At 37.8% G+C, this 24,543-nt stretch overlaps 1 protein-coding gene across 4 annotated transcripts in view; it reads left to right on the top strand.

Moving 5' to 3' along the window:
* LOC115224067 (tyrosine-protein phosphatase 10D) overlaps positions 1–24,543 on the top strand; it is a 145,482-nt gene that overhangs the window by 9,287 nt on the left and 111,652 nt on the right. The window contains exon 1 of one of the 4 annotated variants that reach the window (XM_036500565.1): positions 8,930–9,008. The exons of 1 other annotated variant lie outside the window; for it this stretch is intronic. The gene's annotated coding sequence lies outside the window, so the exon portion shown is untranslated. Of the gene's footprint in view, positions 1–8,929; positions 9,009–9,254; positions 9,407–24,543 lie in introns of those variants that run through there. 2 more of the 4 variants (XM_036500563.1, XM_036500567.1) reach the window with 2 other exon arrangements.

The following is a 24,543-nucleotide window of genomic DNA, read 5'->3' as shown; positions in this document are numbered from 1 at the left end:
TGATGATGATGTCATATCTGCTGTTGATGACTTTTTTGATCAGCAGGATGGAAGCATCTTTACCAATGGGATCCAAGCACTGCAACAACAATGGAAGAAGTGTGTGGACTGCAGGTGGGGTTCTATGTTGAAAAATAAACCTCTTTTGGTCACATCCCTGAGAGAATTTTGGTCACCCTATAAACGTTTCAATCAACACTCATATTCATTGCATGACCAACCTCAAAATCACCACATGCCATTGATATACAGTTATGTATTTATGTACATTGCGTAATGCCAAGTGAACGAGAAAGGAGTGCTCAATACATGTTGCAGAGGATATGTTTTTTTTTTAATTAAAACTGAAGTTGAGAGTTTGTTTCATAACTCAAGTTGCATGCCACTGTAATCATTTTGTTCTATATTGTAAAGGGAGACAAAATTCAAAATGTTTTAATTGTTTTTTTTTTTTGACCCCCTTCAGTCAGACACTGACCATAGGTTTGCACCTAGAGAGTTACCCTCTGAGGCACAAGTCTGGGCAAGGTTGTTTCATGGAAGACCAGCAGTCGCCCATGCATACTGGTCTCCCCTCTCCACGTCACCGATGTTGTCGAAGGGAAAGCCAAGGGCCGATACAGCTTGGCACCTGTGATGTCGCAACTCATTTCTACAGCTGAGTGAACTGGAGCAACGTGAAATAAAGTGTCTTGCTCAAGAACACAACACGCAGCCCGGTCTGGGATACAAGCTCACAACCACACGATCGTAAGCTCGACGCTCTAACCACTGACCCACGCGCCTTCACTATTTAATTGTGTAGCATACACATTATTCATCATCATTCACATTATTCATCATCATTCACATTATTCATCATCATTCACATTATTCATCATCATTCACATTATTCATCATCATTCACATTATTCATCATCATTCACATTATTCATCATCATTCACATTTGTTTGAATCCACCATGAATTATCTTGTACCAATAAGGTTTGACTGTTAATTTTTAGAATAACATTGTAGAGTAGATGTGAGAGACTATGTCTGGCCAGTTTAAACATAAGCATGTTGAATATTTTGGATAGATATTGTTGGTTTAAATGCTAAAGTGTTAATTAACTTTTTCCACTTCTCTTAGAGTTGAAATTAATTTTCACAATGAATTGAACATACTTTGTCTTTTTATTCTCTGTTTCTCTGTCTCTCCATATCTCTCTCACTCTGGCATGGCTGTGTGGTTAGGGAGCTTGCTTCCCAACTACATGGTTTCGGGTTCAGTTCCACTGCGTGACACTTTGGGTAGGTGTCTTCCGCTATACCCCCTGAGTCGACCGAAGCTTTGTGATTGAATTCGGTAGGTAGAAGTTACTGCCGTGTGTGTATGTGTGCATATAGCTGCTCAGTGCCTCTCCAAAAGAGAGAGAGGGGATATATATATTATATATATATATATATATATATATATATATATAATATATATATATATATATATATATATATATTATATATATATATATATAATATATATATATATATATATATATAGTGGAGGCACGTGGCTTAGTTGTTAGAGTGTCAGTATCATGATCGTAAGATTGTGGTTTCAATTCCTGGACTGGGCGATACGTTGTGTTCTTGAGCAAAACACTTCATTTCACGTTGCTCCAGTCCACTCAGCTGGCAAAAATGAGTAACGCTGTAGAGGACTGGTATCCCATCCAGCTCAGGAACACATACGCCATTGAAACCAAGAAACTGGGCCCATGCGCCTGGCTAGGCTTTAAAGGGGTGCATTTATTTTTTCATTTATATATATATATATATATATATATATATATACACGCACACACATACTTATGCACACTCCCCACACCTTCACTTATATATACACACACACACATAAAGAGAAAGAGAGGAAGAAGAAAGGGACAGAGAGATTGATAGTAAGTGAATGAGATGCATATATAGATATCAGCATACATGTATGTGTGTATCTGTATATGTGCATGTGTGTGTGTGTGTGTATGCATGTGTGTGCATGTGTGTGCATGCATTCACATGTGTGTGCATGCATGTCTGTATGTATTTTGCTTAAGTAATTAAGGAGTCCAGTCCATGAGTTTTCAAACTTGGTCTCACAGCACTGCATGTTGGCAAAGAGTAACCTACCATTTTCTCAGTTATATATAAGGAATTAGCCTTACAAAAACTAACAAAAACAAAAGGAAGGAAATAGGAAAGTGACGAGAAATGAAGCAGAGAAGGTGGAAAGGAAAGATATTCTGCCACTTAACCGATATTTATTGAGCACTTGCAGTATCGCCCGGCGTTGCTCGGGTTTGTAAGGGAAATAACTATATAAGCATTTTTAGAGTGTTATAGCCAAAAAATAGCAAAAAAATACATTAAAAATGGAAAAAAAATGATGGTAATTTTTTTTTTAAATCGTAGACTCATCGTAGACACGCGCTAATACCCAGAAGGGCTCGATATGAATCACGACTATAAGATACCCGCTTTTGGTTAAACTGCACCACAAAATGTGGGAGTAGTTAGGAATCTAAATCGTAGGAGACAGACACACAACTTCTCTTTTATATATAAAGATTAGGTGGCAAAAATCATAGCCATGCTGGGCAAAATGATTAGTGGCATTTCATCCATCTTTATGTTCTGAGTTCAAATGCTGCCAAAGTCAACTTTGCCTTTCATCTTTTTGAAGTTGTTAGAGTAAGTACCAACGTATTCCTTCCCCTAAAATTGCTGGCCTTGTGCTAAAATTTGAAGTCAATATTTAATGAGCAGGAGTGGGTGTGTAGTAAGAAGCTTGCTTCCCAACCACATAGTTCTGAGTTCAGTCCCACTGCATGACACCTTGGGCAAGTGCCTTCTACCATAGCTTTGGGCCAACCGAAGCCTTGTGAGTGGATTTAGTTGATGGAAACTGAAAGAAGCCCATCATGTATATATATATATATATATATATATATATAAAAAGGGGTTTGTATGATTATGTATAGAGGGATATATATTATTCAAAGAAATTCCAACTCTGTCTGTTTTTTATGTTTTATTTATATTCTTTATAATATTAATGTAGAATATAGAATATATAGTATAAATAATGTATATATAGTAAAATGAAATGAAGTATTGATTGTCTTATTGAATAGATGAAATACTGAATATAAAATATTAAGGGACAAGTATACTTTCTTGCATTAAAGCAGTTTTCAAGGTCCCAGGTTGTGACAGGAGTGTTTCAACTCCTGTCACATATATATATATGTGTGTATATATATGTATATGATTGATTGATTGATTGATTGATTCCAGTTTCAGCTTATGAGCTGTGGCCATGCTGGGGCACCGCCATTTGGTGTTGCTATATATATATATATATATATACATATATATATTATAATAATAATAATATTAGGGAGTATAACGCCAAACTTACAGGGAAAATTCAATTTAGTATTAAATCAAATTTCACAATATAAATATATAATATATAATATATATAAATTAGAGAAAAACCACTATTATGTAATTCAAACAATGATAGACATAAACCAAATCATAAAGAAAAAATAAAATATATTATAAAACATATAACTAGATCATAAAAAGTGTAGTCTTTTTACTTATTATATATCGTTTATTCATTTTTTTGTACTTTTTGTGAACTTTTTTCTCTAATTTATATATATATATATATATATAATACACACACACACACACATATATGTATAAGTGTGTCTGTGTTTGTCCACCCACCATTGCTTCACAACTGATGTTGGTGTGTTTATGTCCCTGTAACTTAGCGGTCCAGCAACACAGACTGATAGAGTAAGTACTAGGGTTACAAAGAATAAGTCCTGGGGTTGATTTATTCAACTAAACGCGGTGCTCCAGCATGGCTGCAGTCAAATGACTGAAACCAGTAAAAGAGTAAAAGAAAGTGAAAGAACAGATAATTGAAAATTATCCCAAAATTTTTTTGACTTGTGACTTTTATGTATCATGTCACCCACAGACTGTTATTGTGAAGAGAAAAATATGAGTGATTATGGTGGTTTTATAGCAGTTCTGACTGCTGTTTCTAAGCGTGTGAGGGTTTTTGTAACCCCCTCCATTGTAATTATGATGAAATCTCTCTTTATATATTTATTTATGATGATGATTTGTTAGCATGCTTGACCATTGATATATTCATGAGCAATTTTTTAATTGTTTATATCCTTTGTAATGTCATTTTTACACTCTCTTCCTTAATATATATATATATATATATATATATATATACACACAGAAAATAACGAGTTATTTTCTGAGTATGCATTGTCTGGAGACTTTTATTTGCAGTTGAAGAAATAGCCAAATTTTTGGCTGCTATTTCTGAAAAGTTCGGTGTGTGGTAAAGTGAATTTTTTTACTTTACCATATTTTTATAAATTAATACTTCAAATATACCGTAAATGGTCTTTACATACCGAATACTGCTTGGTCGAATTTATTAACAATTAATTAATTCTACCCCTTTTTTGATGACAGTATATATATAAACATATATATATATATATATATATATATATTGTCCTGTTGATTGAACAACTGAAGCACACAGGCATCAAAACCAACAAGGATGTATCCATATATAAGTGTGTATATAGCATCATCATCATCATCATCATTGCTGTCATCATTTTAACATACATTTTTTATTCTCTCATGGGATGGTTCAACAGGATCTGACAAGCAAAAGGACTGAATTGGAACTTCAATGTCCGCTTCGGCATTGCTTGTACAGCTGTATGCTATTCCTAAATGTGATTCAAGACGAAACCATTAGTGTGTGTGTGTGTGACTGTTGGTGTCTTGATATCATGTGATTATTGTAAATGAATATCACTGTCATATAAGCAGTGTCCATCATTTCCAATCTTCTGTGAAAATATGACTAACCATGGGGAAATATAACCTTACATAGAAACAGGAAAGGGTTGGTGACAGGAAGGGTCTCCATCTGTAGAAGATCTGCTTCAACAAATTCCATCCAACCCATGCAAATATGATGGGGTAAAGACCCCCTTCGGTCATGAATGACCATGGGATTGCACCTAGAAAGTTACCCTCCTAGACACAAATCTGGGCAAGGTTGTTTATGGAAGACCAGCAGTCGCCCATGCATACCAGCCTCCCCTCTCCACGCCACCAGTGTTATCCAAGGGAAAGACAAAGGTCGATACAGCTTGGCACCAGTGACGTCGCAACTCATTTCTACAGCTGAGTGAACTGGAGCAACGTGAAATAAAGTGCCTTGCTCAAGAACACAACACGCAGCCCGGTCCGGGATTCGAGCTCACAACCTCACGATTGTAAGCTCGATGCTCTAACCACTGAGCCATGCGCCTTCACAAATATGCAAATATGAAAAAATGGATAATAGTATGATGATGATGGTGATATATATATATCCTCATCATCATTATCATCATCGTTATCGTCATCATCATTTAACATCCATCATCCATGCTGGTATGGGTTGGATGGTTTGACAAGTGCTGGCCAGCTGGAGAGTTGCACCAGGTTCCAGTCTGATTTGGCTTGGTTTCTACAGCTGGATACCCTTCCTAACGTCAACCACTTTATAGGTGTGCTGGGTGCTTTTAATGTGGCACCGGCAAGAACACTTTTATGTGACACTGACATGAATACTTTTCATGTGGCACTGTCACAGGACACTTGCTATTCAATCCTCTTCCCCAAGGACAGTGGCCTTAACACTTCTGTCGTGGGGTATGAATTTTCTCGAGTAAAGCGAGGTGCCAGGTATTTTGGTCCTTTGTCATCTCATCTGAAGGTTTCAGCCTCCTGAGGTTGTCCTTCAGGCTAAAGACTCCCTTCAGTCATGAGTGACCATGGGATTGCACCTAGAAAGTTCCCCACCAAGGCACAAGTCCGAGCAAGGTTGTTTATGGAAGACCAGCAGTCGCCCATGCATACCAGCCTCCCCTCTCCATGCCACTAATGTTATTCAAGGGAAAGACAAAGCAGATGCAACTTGGTACCAGTGATGTCACAACTCATATCTACAGCTCAGTGAACTAGAGCAACATGAAATAAAGTGCCTTCCTCAAGAACACAACACACAACCCAGTCCAGGAATCGAACTCACTACCTCGTTATTGTTAGCCCAACACTCTAACCACAGAGCCATGTAATACTCATCTCATATCACCATTATCATCATATTAGTGGAAGAGGGAGACCCAAAAAGATGTGGAACAGTGGTGAGAAATGATCTTCAGATCTTGAACCCCACAGAGGAAATGACAAAGGACCAAGATTTTCTGTGCTTGAGAAGACCCAACCAGCTGAGTAAAATCCATGTCCATGCACCCCTCCTTCTTCCACCACAACTCACCATGCTCACCACTGCTATTTTCTCCTCCTCCTCTTCCATTCTCTTTCACATACCTACTGGTGTGAACCTTTTCACATATGTGGAAGAAGGGTGGCATCATCTCCCACTCAAAGGATTTTGGTCATGCAGCATTAGTTTTGGCTGGAAAAAAAACTTTTGAATGCACTGCGCGCGCGCGTGTGTGTGTGTGTATGTGTGTGTGTGTGTGTGTGTGTGTGTGAATGTGTGTGTGTGTTTGTGTGTGAGAGAGTGTGTGTGTGTGTGAGTGAGTGAGTGTGTGCGTGTGTGTGTGTGTGGTGTGTGTGTGTGTGTGCGTGCAGTAAATAATGAATATTAAAAGAAATAAAGGAAATTCTATACACATACATGCAAGCATACATACATACATACACTCTTATATACATACATACATTATCATTTTCATCATCATCATCATTGTTATCATTGTTATCAACATTATTGTCATTGTCATCATCATTATCATCCTCATCATTTTCATGTCCATTTTCCATGCTCCCATGTGTTGAATAGGCTCTAATGAAGTGAAGGCCTGCATGTTTTGGCATGACTTCTATAGTTAGATGCTCTTCCTGCTGCCAGCCACATTAAAGCACTAAGCACTTGTTTTCCATAGTATCAGCACAAATGAGGTCACCTTGTGACTCGCAAGTTTAAAGAGCCTAAAATGGAAAAGTGCGTGACGATTCCAGGAAGAGCTTTTGAAAGAGGCAGGAAAGTATGATAAGAGAAATAGATTTATATTTGTGAGAGGGTGGTGGTGGATAGCATTTTGGGAGAGGTGTTGTTATGAGAGAGTGATAGTGGAGAGAGTAGATGTTATGGGAGTGGAGTATGGAAGGAACAGGGGAAAGGAGGAAGGGGGTAGTGTTAGGGATTTGTGAGAAAGAAAGGGACAGAATCGTAAGGGTGTTAAGGTTTCAAGGATTATCTAACCATAAAGATTTCAACCTAGGTGTGCAAAGTCACATCATTAAGTACCTTCATATAACAACAGGTGCAAGGATGAAATTCGAGCTAAAGATGTCAAGACGTTTGGTGACCAGAAGTGTGATTAGACAGTAATGGTGACATGTAAAAGACACCCATGATGGTGACATGTAAAAGACTCTCCCTATACTGTAGAAAAAATAATGTGTGGAAGCTAAGTCAAAATCAGACTGGAGCCTGGTACACCTCTCTGGCTTTTCAGTTCCAGTCAAACCATCTAACCCATACCAGCATGGAAAGTGGTTGCTAAGTGATGATGATGATGATATATATATTGACTTGTATTTATTTTATTGATTCTAAAAGGATGAAAGCAAAGTCGACCTTCGCAGAATTTAAACTCAGAACATAAAGACGAACGAAGTGCAGTTAAGCATTCTGCCCGGTATGGAAAGCGGTTATACGTACTCTGCCATTGGGATCTGATGAATTGTCTGTAAGGCTAATCACTTTATGGATGTGAAACCATTAATCACTCTATGACTGGCCATATAATTAATTCCCTGTAAATATTCATACATACATATCATCATCATCAGCATTATCATCATTGTTTAATGTCCATCTTCCATGAACGCATGGGTAGGACAGATGACAGGAGTGAGCTGGCAGAAACGTTAGCACGCCGGGCGAAATGTGTAGCCATATTTCGTCTGCCATTACGTTCTGAGTTCAAATTCTGCCGAGGTCGACTTTGCCTTTCATCCTTTCAGGGTCGATAAATTAAATACCAGTTACGCACTGGGGTCGATGTAATCGACTTAATCTGTTTGTCTGTCCTTGTTTGTCCCCTCTGTGTTTAGCCCCTTGTGGGTAGTAAAGAAATAGGTAGAAAAACTATTCTGGGCTACTGTGTCTGTTCTGGCAGGGAATTTATGGCTGGATCCCCTTCCTAACACCAACCACTCCACAGAGTGGACTCATTGCTTTTTATGTGGCACTAGCAGAGCCTAAGTTAGTTTTGGCATGATTTTTATTGCTGGATACCCTTCCAAATGCCAACCACATTACAGTATGTATGTATGTATGTATGTATGTATGTATGTATGTATGTATGTATGTATGTATGTATGTATGTATGTATGTATGTTATGTATGTGTATATATCTATCTATCTATCTATATATATATATATATATATATATATATATATATATATATATATAGATAGATAGATAGATATAAAGTTGGACAGAGAGCGCTAAGCAGTGGTAAGTGAAATTACAATGTTACTATCAGTCCGAATATGCTTGATCTAGGTGTATACACACCATTTGTCAACAACTGAGATATATTCTCCATGCTAAAACGCAGTGAGTAGCTTGTTCCCCAGTTTGAATGTGTATCAAGCATATTTGTACAGATGATAACATTGCAATATATTATACCGTTTCCATTTTGGAGGAGTATCCATCCATTGAAACCATCAGAATACTATATCCTGGAGTAATCTGATGAAAGAGTAGAACTGGAGACAATATGTTGTGTTGCTTTTTAACTTAAGCATCAGAAGTGTTTAATGTGTGCCTCACATTCTTTTCAGGTTCTAGAAAATTTACTGATACATATCTTAAAGTAAATGTTTTTATTTTTTTTTTTCCCCTATTTAATGCAAATATTTATTATGATGGTAATTGTGTATTTTTTAGTTGTTTTTGCTGTGACCATGAAAATGATACTCTGCTTCCGGTTGTGTTTTACATGTTCTTTTTTTTTTGTTTTGTTATTGTCATTTTTAATAATTTTGTCTTTTCAAACAAAACTTTATTTGACTATCCCAAAATTTAGTGGTTAATTACTATATCCTGGAGTAATCTGATGAAAGAGTAGAATTGAGGACAATATATTGTATTGCTTTTTAACTTAAACATCAGAAGTGCTTTAACAGTGTTGAAAGACTTCATCCTCCTGTTAATGTGCACTTTATTTTTTTTCAGGATCTAGAAAATTTACTGATACTTACATATCTTACAGTAAGTGTTTTTATTTTTTTTCCTATTTAACGCAAATATATCTTATTATGATGGTAATTGTGTGTTTTTTTAGTTGTTAAACCAAATGAAAAATTCTAATTGCTATAATGGTTGTTATTTCTGATATTACTATCATTATTATCCCTTTAGCAGCATTTCTTCTGCAATTGACTGGCCTTCAACCTACCAAAAAAGACTTTCAGACTATGTGTCTGTAGTAGAAAGGGTTGGCTGAACTGCTAGCATGTCAGACAAAATGCTTAGTGACACTTCATCTGTTTTTACATTCCCAGTTCAAATTTCACTGGGGTCCACTTTGCCTTTCATCCTTTCAGGGGTGATAAAATAAGTACCAGCTGAACACCGATGTTGATGTAATCAACAACTAGACCTCTTGCCCTATTTCAGGTCTAGTACCGATAGTAGAAAGGATTATTACCATCCGTGTAGGTAAATTTTTTTCAACATGACTTTATTTGATTTTGTAAATGAACAATCTGGTGTGTTTATTTTAAAGGGCTACAAATGAGTTTCTTGACGTGTCAGGAAGACACATGGCAAGAAATGGAGACAAAATTGAAAGAAGAAAAACTATTGATAATAATAATAATATAATAATAATAATAATAATAATAATAATAATAATAATGATAATAATAATAATAATAGCAATAATAATAATGATAATAATAATAATAATGATGATGATGACGATGACGACGACGACAACAACAACGATGATGATGATGATGATGATAATAATAATAATAATCATTCATCATCATCAAGACGGATGTTAAATGATGATGATGGTGAATGATTATTATTATTATTATTATTATTATTATTATTATTATTATTATTATTATTATATTATTATTATTTTCTTCATGTAAACCCTTGTGGTTAATAAAGAAATTATTATTATTATTATTATTATTATTATTATTATTATTATTATTATTATTATTATTATCATCATTATTAGTTTCTTCTTTCAATTTTGTCTCCATTTCTTGCCAAGTGTTTTACTGACACTTACATCAAGAAACTCACCATATATACATTGACAGGCCATTAGAATTAAAAAAAAAAAACAAAAAAAAACAGAGTGTTCCTTTACAAAATCAAATAAAGTTATGCTGAAAAAAATTACCTACATGGATGGTATTCATTCTCATTCTCATTATCATTATTATTATTATCATTATCATTATCATTATTATTATTGTTATAAAGACAGCAAGATGGCAGAATTGTTAGCATGTTGGACGAAATGCTTAGCAGTATTTTGACCATCTTTATGTTCTGAGTTCAAATTCCGCCAATCTTGACTTTGCGTTTCATCCTTCCGGAATTGATAAAATATATTGATAAAATAAGTACAAAAATAAGTACAATTGATTTAACTCCTCCCCCAAAACTACTGGCCTGGTGCCGAAATTTGAAATTATTATTATTACCTCCACCTTAGTGAAAGCAGAGGTATTCTCTTCAGTCATGTTTGTATGTCCGTGGACAAGATATCTCAAAAAACTGCTGGAGGGATTCAGATGAAAATTTCAAGGATGCTTGGCCTCGTGACTAGCACGGAGTGATTAGATTTTGGGATCAATCTGGTGCTGGTTAAAGATCCTGGATTATTTTTCCTGTTTTTTACTTAATTTTTGCGAATAGTCATTGTTAGTATTCTCATTTGTGAGTGCAGTCGAGTTTATTTCAGATATTCTCATTTTAAAAATCATCTCTGGCTAATCGTTGAGAGGACATTGGTGTTGCCTTGGCGGATGTTTGTACTCTCTGAGTGTTCTTGTTATTATTATAATTTTTAAGGCAGTGAGCTGGCAGAATCATAAGCATACTGGACAAAATGCTTAGCAGCGTCTCATCTGTATTATGAATTCAGAATCTGCTGGGGATCAACTATCCTTTTTATCCCTTTGAGGTTGAGATATAAGTACCAGTTGAGCACTGGGGTTGATATAATCAACTAGACCCCTCCCCACAAAAATTTAGTGCCTATTGTAGAGAGGATTATTATTATCATCATCATCATCATCATCATTATTATTATTAAAGGCAGTGAGGTGGCAGAATTGTTAGCATGCTGGGCAAAATACTTGGTGGTATTGACGTTCTGAATTCACATGCTGCTGGGGTCGACTTCACTTTTCATCCTTTCAGAGTTAATAAAATAAAGTACCAGTGAGACACTGGGGATCAATGTAATTGACTAGTTCCCTCCCCACAAATTTCAAGCCTTGTGTCTATAATAGAAAGAATTATTATTATTATCATTATTATTATTATTAGGTGGTGGTGGTGAAATGTCAGAATTTCTAGAGTGGAACCCAAAATTCTTTGTGGTGTTTAGAAGCATTTCTTTACATTCTGATTCTGTATCATGTGAAGATCAACTTTGTTTCTCATCCTTCTGGGGTTGATAAAATAAACTAAAAAGTAAAAAATTGGAAGTTCTACTAATCAGCTACACCCCACTACACAAACACACACATACACACACACAAATCATACTTTTATGTTGATGCTAGAAATCATTACTGTTATCGAGGTTGGTGGTATAATAGAATTGATAGAAAGAACTGGTTGATAGATTTGGTAGTAAGGCAGACAAGTTGTCTGGTGGCATTTAATCACATCACTTTACATTCGGAATTCAACTCCTGCCATGGTTACACTTTTGGGATCAGTAAAAAACATTTGCCTGTCAAGTTTTGGGGTTGTCTGAATTAATTATGCCCCCTTACCCTTCACAACATTTGGAATGTCATGCATTTATTAGATATTCTTATAATTGTTGCATTTATTTTTAGTACTATACTTAATTAAGAAGTTAGAATAGTGCCATTGTCCTCTTTCTCCTCCCCCTCCTTCTCCTCCTCCTTTCGTCACCATCATTTAATGTTTGTCTTCCATGCTGGCACAGGCTGGATGGTTCAACAGGATCCCTTCCTAACGCCAACAATTTTACTGAGTTTACTGGATGCATATTTTTGTGGCACTAGCACTAGTGAAGATTGCAAAACTAAGGGCCTAAAGTGTTCCCTTAAACTGAGGAAGAATAGAAGAGAGAAGGTGCAATGATGTTAGGTGGGGTGATAAGTGAGGGTAAAGCAAGATAAAGGAACTGATTCAGAGTTGTGATATGATGGTGGCAGACAGAAGAACAGAATACCAGAGTACACACTGATAGGGGATGGGAATAAAGCAGAGAGCAAGGGGAAAAGGAAGGGGTTAGTGTCAGAGGTTATTGGGGAAAAGGGGTTGAAGTGAGTGAAGTAAAAAAGTGATAAGGTGGGTTGTGCAGAGGTGCCTAGGGCTATCCTCAGGGCTGGCACTAGGAACGGCAGGACCCAATTAGAGAATTGTCAGTGAGGCCTTCTGCTTTACAGAAGCTGAAGATTGATGTTTTATGCTTTGTGTAGTATGCTAGTCCCAGCTAATAAGTGTTGAGGGCTTGAGGTTCTGTCATTAATCACAATGATATACTTAAAATTCATCATACCTATTTCTTTACTACCCACAAGGGGCTAAACACAGAGAGGACAAACAAGGACAGACAAATGGATTAAGTCGATTACATCGACCCCAGTGCGTAACTGGTACTTAATTTATCGACCCTGAAAGGATGAAAGGCAAAGTCGGCTTCGGCGGAACTTGAACTCAGAACATAATGGCAGACGAAATACGGCTACACATTTCGCCCGGCATGCTAACGTTTCTGCCAGCTCGCCGCCTTAAAATTCATCATACCATCCACTGCCTGAGCATGTGCGCAGGGTCCACTCTTAGTGTGGGGCCCAGTTTGAACAAATCTGTCTAATTGGTTTAAAACCAGTCCTGGTTATCGTGTATTATAAAGATGTGTAGGGAAAGGAGACAGGGATGGAATAATAGACTTGGATGGTGAGAGAGTAATTGAAGGCAAGAAAGATGTAGAGATTTGGTGGGTAGCCCAAAGGAGCAGAGGAAGAATGAAAGGGGTTTGAAAAGGTAGAGAAGCTGTGAGGAAAGAGCAGTGAGAGAAAATGAGGTAGTGAGTGGTGGAGCAGTGGATGTGCAGTAAGTGGGTGCATCAAGGAAATGAGAGGCTGGAGTGCATGATAGAGGTTGAAGTAAGCAGAAGAGCAGAGTGTGACCAGCAAAAAAAGGGAGGCTGTGAGGAGATGACAGTGAAAGAGAGAGAGAGTGAGAGAGAGAGAGAGAGATAAGGTGGTGAGTTGGCAGAATCGTTAGCACGCTGGGCGAAATGCGTAGCTGTATTTCGTCTGCCGTTACGTTCTGAGTTCAAATTCTGCCGAGGTCGACTTTGCCTTTCATCCTTTCGGGGTTGATAAATTAAGTGCCAGTTATGCACTGGGGTCGATGTAATTGACTTAATCCGTTTGTCTGTCCTTGTTTGTGCCCTGTGTGTTTAGCCTCTTGTGGGCAATAAAGAAAGAAGAGAGAGAGAGAGAGAGAGAGAGAGAGGAGAGAGAGAGAGAGAGAGAGAGAGAGAGAGAGAAAGAGAGGGAGGGGGAGTAGTGAGTGGATGCAATAGGAACATTGAGAGACAGAAAGATTACAGTGCACCTTAGACGTGTACATCTAGAAGAAGTGTTGGATGGCAACAGAAGTAACCCAGGGGAGAGTGTGCTGGTTGGTAGCAGAACAGGGCAAGTATAACAGATAAGATGAAAGAAGGTATGACTGGTGAAGGGATGGAAATCATGGATGGGATGTGTGTAAGGATACAAAGTGAGTTGGGGTGAACGTAAGGTGAGAGATCAGTAAGGCAGATTCAACAGTTGACAGGGAACATACTTACATATATATATCATCGTGATCACTGTGACCGACCAGGCTATCAGATGTTGATACAACTCTCGGGTCACAATGTGCTTCACATTGTTTTAGCCTTCAAATGACGCCACCCCTGCTGGCTAAGCGAGCAGGCCAACAGAAGAAAGAGTGAGAGAAAGTTGTGGCGAAAGAGTACAGCAGGGATCACCACCACCCCCTGCTGGAGCCTCGTGGAGCTTTAAGTGTTTTCGCTCAATGAACACTCACAATGCCCAGTCTGGGAATCAAAACCGTGATCCTATGACCACGAGTCTGCTGCCCTAACCACTGGGCCATTGCGCCTCCACATTTACATATATATATACACATATATATTTACCCCCCCACCCACACTGACACATACATGTTTGTATACATGCATACATATGATAAATTACTTAGTTCATTAGAAATTTAAATAATTGACTAACAACAAGGAAATGATATGTTCCACCCACACTTAACAAGAAAACTTCTCGCACACACACGATACCACAATGAACTAAACTATGTCTCTACATCCCTTTTCTTCTTCACATTTCTGCTTCATGTACTATGATTATCTCCCACTCCCCAATCTTGTCCTCTTGACCCGGTGCCACTGTATCATTGCTCCCTGCTTGCCCCCAACCTGTGCGTTCTACCCACATGCCTTGTCTCACTCTATTAATGTCATCTGCTAGCCCCCAATCTGGATGTTCCAGTGACACGGACACGTAACAAGAAAACTTTTCCCTCACCTTACCCCAACAAACCAATCTACATCTCTTCTCCTTCTTGTATTTCCTTCTTCATTCAGTCAGCCTCATTGCCAGCCTTGCCTGGCACCTGTGCCCGTGGCACGTAAAAAGCACCCACTACATTCACGGAGTGGTTGGCATTAGGAAGGGCATCCAGCTGTAGAAACATTGCCAGATCAGACTGGGCCTGGTGCAGCCTCCTGGCATCCCAGACCCCAGTTGAACCGTCCAACCCATGCTAGCATGGAAAGCGGACGCTAAACGAAGATGATGATGATGATAATGATTCACTATGCCTAGCTCTCACCCCTTGCATAGCCCTCACTCCCCAATCCTGTCCTCACATCTCTGTTCCTTTGTATCATTGCTATCTGGTAGCCCCTCCAACTCTATATATACCCAGGTCTTTTGCCACTTACTCTCACTCTTTAATCACACTTCCTTCACAATATCCTGTCACTTATATTATGGCAGAACCTCAAGGGTATGCCTTGATACTTGCCACCATCTATATCTCTCTCTTCCTTTACTCAGCCATCTCATTTATACTCTGATCTCCATTCCTTGTGAGTATGCCTGGCATTTTGCCACCATCTCCATCCTGCAGTCTCCCACTCTCTCTTTCTTCTGTACTTCCCTCAGGTTGTGCAACCATGTATTTTCTTTGTGGTAGCTCATCTGTTTCTGTCTTCATTCCTGATCTTTCTCTCTCTGGCCAGGTAACCTTGTACTTCCTCCACAGCAAGACACCTGTATCTGTCTCACTATAACCTTTTCATCATCACCTCCGCCAATGCCTCCTCTCTTAAAAGTTTTCTCTTGCACCAGACTTCTGTGACTGTTTTGGCAAGATTTTTACAGCTGGAGCGTAATTTAAATTAAGGTGTGTGTAGTTGGGAAGTAAGCTTCTTACCACACAGCCATGCTGGTATATATATATATATATATATATATATTATATATATATATATATATATATATATATTGCAAAGACCTGTTGAGGCAAGTGAAATCAAAATCAAAATCAAAGTGAAATTCGATGATGGGCACGAGCACCATACGAGCGTGATCATTGAAAGAGCGGCTAACTGGCTTCCATCCCAGTGGTACATAAAAGGCACCAATCGAGTTTGATCGTTACCAGCTTTGCCTTACTGGCACTTGTGCCCCGTGCTAGTAGGGTACTAAGATCACCATCTGAGTGTGATCGTTACCAGAACAGCTAACTGGCTTCTGTGCCAGTAGCATGTAGGAGGCACCATTCGAGCGGGATTGTTACCAGCATCGCCTTACTGGCACCTGTGCCATTGGCATGTGTAAAAAAAAAAAAAAATTCGAGTGAGGTCGTTGCCAGTATCGCCTGACTGGCCCCCATGCCGGTGGCATGTAAAAGCACCCACTACACTCTCGGAAGGGTTGGTGTTAGGAAGGGTATCCAGCTGTAGAAACAAGATTGGAGCCTGGTGCAGCCATCTGGTTTGCCAGCCCTCAGTCAAACCGTCCAACCCATGCTAGCATGGAAAGCAGACGTTAAACGATGATGATGATGATGATGATGATGATATATATATATATATAGGCGCAGGAGTGGCTGTTTGGTAAGTAGCTTGCTAACCAACCACATGGTTCCGGGTTCAGTCCCACTGCGTGGCATCTTGGGCAAGTGTCTTCTGCTATAGCCTCGGGCCGACCAATGCCTTGTGAGTGGATTTGGTAGACGGAAACTGAAAGAAGCCTGTGTGTTCCCCTGTGTTTGTTCCCCCCTAGCATCGCTTGACAACCGATGCTGGTGTGTTTACGTCACCGTCACTTAGCGGTTCGACAAAAGAGACCGATAGAATAAGTACTGGGCTTACAAAAAAGAATAAGTCCCGGGGTCGATTTGCTCGACTAAAGGCGGTGCTCCAGCATGGCCGCAGTCAAATGACTGAAACAAGTAAAAAGAGTAAAAAAAAAAAAGAGTATATAATAATGTATAATAATAAAATTATTGTATAAAATGCTCAGATGACTTAGGTGACACATTTTTTGTGAAAAATTGGACAAATTTGTCCTAATTAAGAGGCCTATCTGTTGGAGAAGGCCTATCTGTCTGACATGGAATAAACAAAAATTTATATAAGATATTTTATGGTAAAAATTGCCCGGCAACGATGGGCTATTCAGCTAGTTAACTATAATTCTAATGCTGAAAATGTCAAGTTCATAAATAACACATTTCAACAATGAGAAGTAGATTATAGATTCAGTCGTTTTTTAATGAATGATACTTTCCTATTCATTCCCTATTGGATGATTTCTCATTTAATATTTATAAATATTCTGGGTGAACATAGAACTTAGAAAAGTTCCAACAGCATATATTCTTGTAAAATCCAAAATAATTTTGATCAATTCTTTTAGAACATGCCAAATGCTTCAAGAATTAAGAGAATATAAGGTAATTAATTAAATAACCAAACTAAGCCTAATGATTAAACAAAGAAACTATAAGTGAATGAACCTTGTATTGAAATTATGAATTTGCCTTCTAATTGAAAATGACAACAGCAAATAGGAAAAAGAAATGAAAATAGGCCCCTGAAAACAAATTCAGGGATCTTAGCAAATGGTAATGTCTAGAATAATCTAAAAATGGGTCCTAAGATAAAAAGTTAGAGACTATTTAGTACATATTTAAAACGGTTGCTTCTGATTTAGGCACAAGGCCAGCAATTCCAAGGAGTGGGTGTTTGTTAGTTGTCGGAGCACTGCATCCTTCAAGACTTCCATGCTTCCTGAGATTCGCCAACACTACACTTGATTTTCTCCCCTCCATACACACACAAGCATGTTCACTTTCCAGATATTTCTACATTACTGCATGTACTTTATATGCACTTTCTGACAAGTTGTGATGCACCTGAGCACTGTATACAATAACTTCATTATTATTATTATCATCTACCTCAGTACTCGACTGTTACTTTATTTTATCATCCTTGATAGGATGAAAGATGAACTTGTCACCTTGGCAAGATTTGAACTCAGAACATAAAGATCCAGAAGAAATAGCAAAGTATACTTAGTCTGACACTCTAATGATTTTGCCAATCCACTTATGTACATATTTAAAATTAAATCTAACCCATGCTTCCAAAAATCATTTTTGGGGAAATAACTGTTGTCTATAATTTCACTGGGCCTTGAACCTGCACCCAACCTGTCCTTATCCAGCCTTCCCCACCTGTCATCTTCCTAACACCCATCTATCCATTCTTCTAATTGCAGTACTATTCAGCTGCTGTAATCATATGACTACTGAATATGCACATATTTTGTCCCCCTTTGTACTACCAGTTATTCCCCTTTCCTGGGACTAACTTCTTTCTAAAATCTACCCCCTATCTCAATATAATCCATTCCCATTTTATTTTCTACTAATCACCCCTTTCTGTGCCTCTCTAAGATACATCTTAGGACTGCTATTTCCTTATCTTTAATACCCTCTATTATCTGCTATCATTCTCATCACACAGGCATATCTGTGTTGATGGCCTCTTCTCCTCCTTGTTTGTCACTCACTGTAGCCACCACTATTTACCTCTAACGTCATTCTCTGTTACTGTACATCTCTCTCACAGCCATCAAACGTTTCACCCTACGCATCCTCTACATATTTCCTGATCTATCTACAGGTTTACTACACTACAGTTCTCCTCCTTTGCTGTACAACCACTTATCACTTCTTTTTTTCTGAGTCACTCTTATTGTTTCACTCCCCACTTCCTGCCATACTGACATTTACCATCTACCACACTTTCTCTCGCATTCCATTCACTACATTCATTTTTACATCCATCTTTAAACATCAGTGACTCTCCGCACAGTCTTGTGAACTTATCCACCAATACTTCCCAATTCTTTGCCAGTATTTTTTCCTATACTTACTTTCATCTATCTCTGACATTTCATCACCATCCTCATTGCCTTCACTCCAACCCACTCTTATATAATCCTGGGTGGCCATGTATCTCTTCTATATCAAGACATCTATGCCTGACCCTCTATCATATTTTAAGCCTCCCAACTCCTAACTCTGAGCACCTTTTCAAACTCCACCTGTCTAACACCCGTGGACATGTTTACAAAGTAGACAGGAAACTGAAAGAAGCCCATCGTATATATATATATACATATATATATGTATGTGTGTATATGTTTGTGTGTCTGTGTTTGTCCCCCCAGCTTTGCTTGACAACCAATGCTGGTGTGTTATTGTTCCTGTAACTTAATGGTTCAGCAAAAGAGACCTATAGAATAAGTACTAGGCTTACAAAGAATAAGCTCTGGAGTCAATTTAGTTGACTAAAGGCGGTGCTCCAGCATGGCCGCAGTCAAATGACTGAAACAAGTAAAGGAGTAAAAGAGTAAAGAGTAAAGAGAGAGTATAAATCAGTAAATGGCTAATATTTTAATTATATGACAAATATAATTTCCTCTTCTTTTCAACATCAATATACATATTAACACATGTCAATGTTAAATGATGTGCTGTTCAACAACCTCAAAAATGCATTAAATATAGTGTCATGAAAGTAGAATGATTTCTGCTTTTGCTCAGTATCATTATAGTGTGAGGTTTTTATAAATGTGTATTATATTATGTGTGTTTACCTCAGATGATTGTGTAAAGTTCTAGACACAGGTTATTTCATGTGAGAGAATATATGGAAATACATCTGTATAAAAGATACAAATATTTGTTTCTCCCATGTTGCATATGTGTGTGTGTGTGTGTGTGTTGTGTGTACATACCTACATAATTACTTAGATACATACATACATACATACATACATACATACATGCATACATACATACATATATACATGCATACGTACGTACGTACATACTTACATACATACATACATACATGCAGACATACATACATACATGCATACATACATACATACATACATACATACATACATGCATACATGCATACATACATACATACATACATACATACATACATACATACATGCTAACCTTCTACTGACCATATCTTATCAGTCTGTACCAGCAAGCTCTCATTAAGACCAATAGTTAGCTCTGGCAGAACAACCCACATGGCAAAAAAATACTGGCCAATTGCATGCCAGAATTTAATGTATAAGATATATATATATATAGAATGTCTAAACTGCTTCCTCCAGGACCATTGAAAGGTATGTGTTTGCAATCCAGGAACAGGAAATATCAATCAAGTTACCTGATGCACAAAAGGGATAGAGATGCAGGAAAAGCAGTAAAACGTGACAACCGATGCAGACTTGTAGAGTTAACACTGAAGATATCACCCATATCATAAGCACTTATCCAAAAATGTCATCACAGTATTATCTACCGATGAGACATGATGTTGTAGCTGGGACATTCTATAATGAAATCCATCGGAAGGATAATCCCGAGGACAAAGAAATAAGAAGCCACAGTATGGTAGAAGACATAGCCACTCATAATAAAAAGGAGTACTGGTGGAATGTCCCAGTGAAGACCTCAATAAAATGTAAACACAACAGACCTGATATGAATTGGGATAGAGAAGAGAAACTGTGCACAGATGTGGGAATTAGCTACCCAGTGGATGTTAACATAAAGCTGAAGATCAGTGAAAAAGAGAACACCTACACTGAACTATTGAAAAATCTGCAGTTACTCTATCCGCATAACAAGTTCAGGTTTGTACCTGTAATTATTGAGGCCCTGGGATGTGTAACACACTGCCTAAATACCAATCTTGAGAAATTAGGCTTCTCAAAATCAGAAAGGAGAAAGCTAATTTGAAGACTACAGATCCAACTCATCATGGAACTGTAAAAATCTGTGAAACTTTCCTGAAGTTTATCATTTAAATATGTATGAGCATGTCTAGATATGCAACTATATGCATGAGAATACATACATGAAGCAAAACATACAAATCTGCACATACACATACACACATACATACCAACAAAAATAATCTGTTGTTGATGTTGAAATTCCAGTGAAGGAGCCTTGAATCTGGGTTAGAAACTGGCTCTACATACATACATAATTACATGCATGCATACATAATAACATACAACAACACACACACACACACACGCACACACACACACACACACACACACACTCACACACACACATAAATATCATCACCTTCATTTAAATGTCCTCTTTTCCATGCTTGCATGGGCCAGGCAAAATTTGTTGAGGCAGTTTTCATTAGCTAGATGCAGATGCTCTTCCTTCACATGCTTCCAAGTAAGGTAATATTTTCCCAAATATCTTTTCACATAAGATTGGATATGAAGGACACTGCTTGCGTGATGATGATGACACTTGTATAGAACAATCATACAATGCGAAAGTATGATGACAGTAAAACACACACACACATATTCATACAATCATAAACACACACATATATATTCATACAATCATAAACACACACACATAATAGATAAATGATAGAAAATGGAATCAATGACATTTTTCATTCAAAATCACTACAAACGTTTCGACACATTCGAACACTTGTAGTATATTGCTGAGATCTTGTGTCATCATTATCATTCATCCAAGGTATAAAATGTACCTCTTCAGGTCCTGTGAATGAGCTTTGCAGAGCATACTACAAAATTTTAACCTGAATCTTGTTTAACAATATATGTATAAATATATATACAAATATTAATATTGTATATATATAATATAAATTAAAACTGATTAGAAGATCGGAAATCCACCTGACGAATGTCATTTGAAGACATGAAACAATTGTAGTGGCGGTTTATTTAATTTATATTAAAGTTTTTATGTATTGATTAAGTCTTTCCTTGTTTGTTTTGCAAAATAGTGGTTTTGTCTCGAATTAATATTATATAATATTTTACTATAAAATTGGATTTAATCCTAAATCTGATTTTTTCCCTGTAAATTTGGATTTATTCCCTAATATTTATTATTATATATATACATATATATATCATGCATGACTGAATGCTGCTTATTACATATCACCAGCGCTGGTAATGGTCACAACTACAATTTCCATTTGATTGTGATTTGATTTACTTGACTCAATAGGTCTCCTCAAGCATAGGATGTTGCCTGACAATTCAAAGATACTTTTTAAATAGGCTGGTTATGCGACACTAGTGTAGGCTATGGCTGTGATCTCACTTTCCTTGCCAGGTCTTCTCAATCACAGCCTATCTCCAGAGGTTTCAGTCTTTCGTCATTGCCTCTGAGAAGCCCAACGTTTGAAGGTCATGCTTCACCACCTCATTCCATGCCTTCCTGGGTCTCCCTCTTCCATGGGTTCCTTCCACTATCCGGGAGTGACACTTCTTCACACAGCTCTCCTCATCCATATGTAGCACATGACCATATCAATGCAGTCATCTCTCTTGCACACCACATCTGATGCTTCTTATGTCTAACATTTCTCTCAGGGCACTTACACTCTGTCATATGTGCACACTGACATTAAACATCCAGCGGATCATACTAGCTTAATTTCTTTCAAGCCTACGCATATCTTCAGCAGTCACGGCTCATGTTTCACTGCCGTGTAGCATGGCAGTTCATATATATGCATCGTACAATCTACCTATCACTTTGAATGAGAGGACCTTTGTCTCCAGTAGAGATAGGAGCTTTCTGAACTTTGCCCAGGCTATTCTTATTCTAGTGGCAACACTCTCTGAGCATCCACCCCAACTACAGAAGTGGTCACCTAGGTAGCAGAAGCTATCAACTACTTCTAGTTTCTTCCCCTGGCATGTGATGGAATCAGTTTTCTGAACATCTGCGGTGTTTATTGCTCCTGTGCATCTGCTGCACATAAAAGCTATCTTTCCGGTTAACCTTCCTTTGATCCTGCTGCACCTCTTATGTGTCCATAGCTTACACTGGGTACATTTTATGGAGTTTCTACCTATACCTTTTCTACAGAGGGTGTGTGTGATGAGTTCGCCTTTCTACTTACTAGGACTTTGGTTTTTGTGACATTGACTCTAAGGCCCTTACTTCGACACCTGAAATCTCTTCTCTAGTTCTGGTAGTGATTCCTGTACGAGAGCAAGGTCATCAGCAGAGAGGAGCTCCCAGGGGCAGCCTGTCTTGAATTCCTCTGTTATTGCCTGGAGAACTATGAGGAATAAGAGAGGGCTGACCCTTGGTGAACCCCCACCTGACTGGCTCCCCATACCAGTGGCACATAAAAAGCACCATCTGAATGTGGTCAATGCCAGACCCCTGACTGGCTTCTGTGCCGGTGGCATGTAAAAGGCACCATCTGAACGTGGCCAATGCTAGTGTCGCCTGACTGGCCCCTGTGCCGATGGCACATAAAAAGCACCCACTACACTCTTGGAGTGGTTGGCGTTAGGAAGGGCATCCAGCTGTAGAAACATTGCCAGATCAGATAGGAGCCTGGTGTGGCCTCCTGGCTCGCCAGTCTCCAGTCAATCCATCCAATTCATGACAGCATGGAAAATAGACATTAAACGATGATGATGATATATATATATATATATATATATATTAAAAATGGGGAAGGCTGGTTTATGGGATTACCTCTTTATGGGGTTTCCTGTCTATAAAGGGTTTAGCTTTATGGCATATCATCAGATCCCCAAGAAACCTGTTGGCCCATATTTTCGGTATATGACAATACACCATAAAGCTAAACCCTTTATGGGTGGGAAACGTAAGGTAATCCCATAAACCGGCCTTCCCTATTTTTAATATATACTGCTCTACATCTTAGAGTGTGCTTCTTCTTTTGGATTTATGTCTTTTACAAATGATATATGTATATATATATATGTATATATATATATATATATTATATATATATATATATATATATATATATATATATATATGTGTGTGGTGTGTGTGAGTGTGTGTGTATGTATATATATGTATATATATATATATATTATATATATATATATATGTGTGTGTGTGTGTATATATATGTGTGTGTATGTATATATGTTTAGATTTATATATATACTTATATATATATATCATTATCATCGTCATCATCATTTAGTTTCTGTTTTCCATGCTGGCATGGGTTACATGGTTTAACTGGAACTGGTAAACCAGAGAACTGTACCAAGCTCTAGTTTAAAATGGTTTGGTTTCTATGGCTGGATGCCCTTTGTAATGCCATCCACTCTTTCAGTTTCTGTTTAGCAAATCCACTCAAAAGGCTTTGGTCAGCCCGTGCCAGCCGTGAAGACACTTTCCCAAGACACTACACAGTGAGGATTAATTCCGTATATGTGATTGAAAAGTAAACTTACCACACATACCCTTGACTGTCCCTATTTATACATATACACGTCTTTCTAACTATTTATCTATCTCTATCTGTGTAGTAAAAGTATTTTCATAACTTTATCTGTCATATGACAGATAACACTAGCTAATATATAGTAACCAAGAGTAATAGATCCAATAAGATCCATGTTATCTCTCTTTTGGGGATGGACAGACACTGCCAATTATGT

The sequence above is a fragment of the Octopus sinensis genome, linkage group LG2 (assembly GCF_006345805.1).
Source record: "Octopus sinensis linkage group LG2, ASM634580v1, whole genome shotgun sequence".
NCBI classification, from domain to species: domain Eukaryota; kingdom Metazoa; phylum Mollusca; class Cephalopoda; order Octopoda; family Octopodidae; genus Octopus; species Octopus sinensis.
This window is presented reverse-complemented; position numbering and strand designations above follow the sequence as displayed.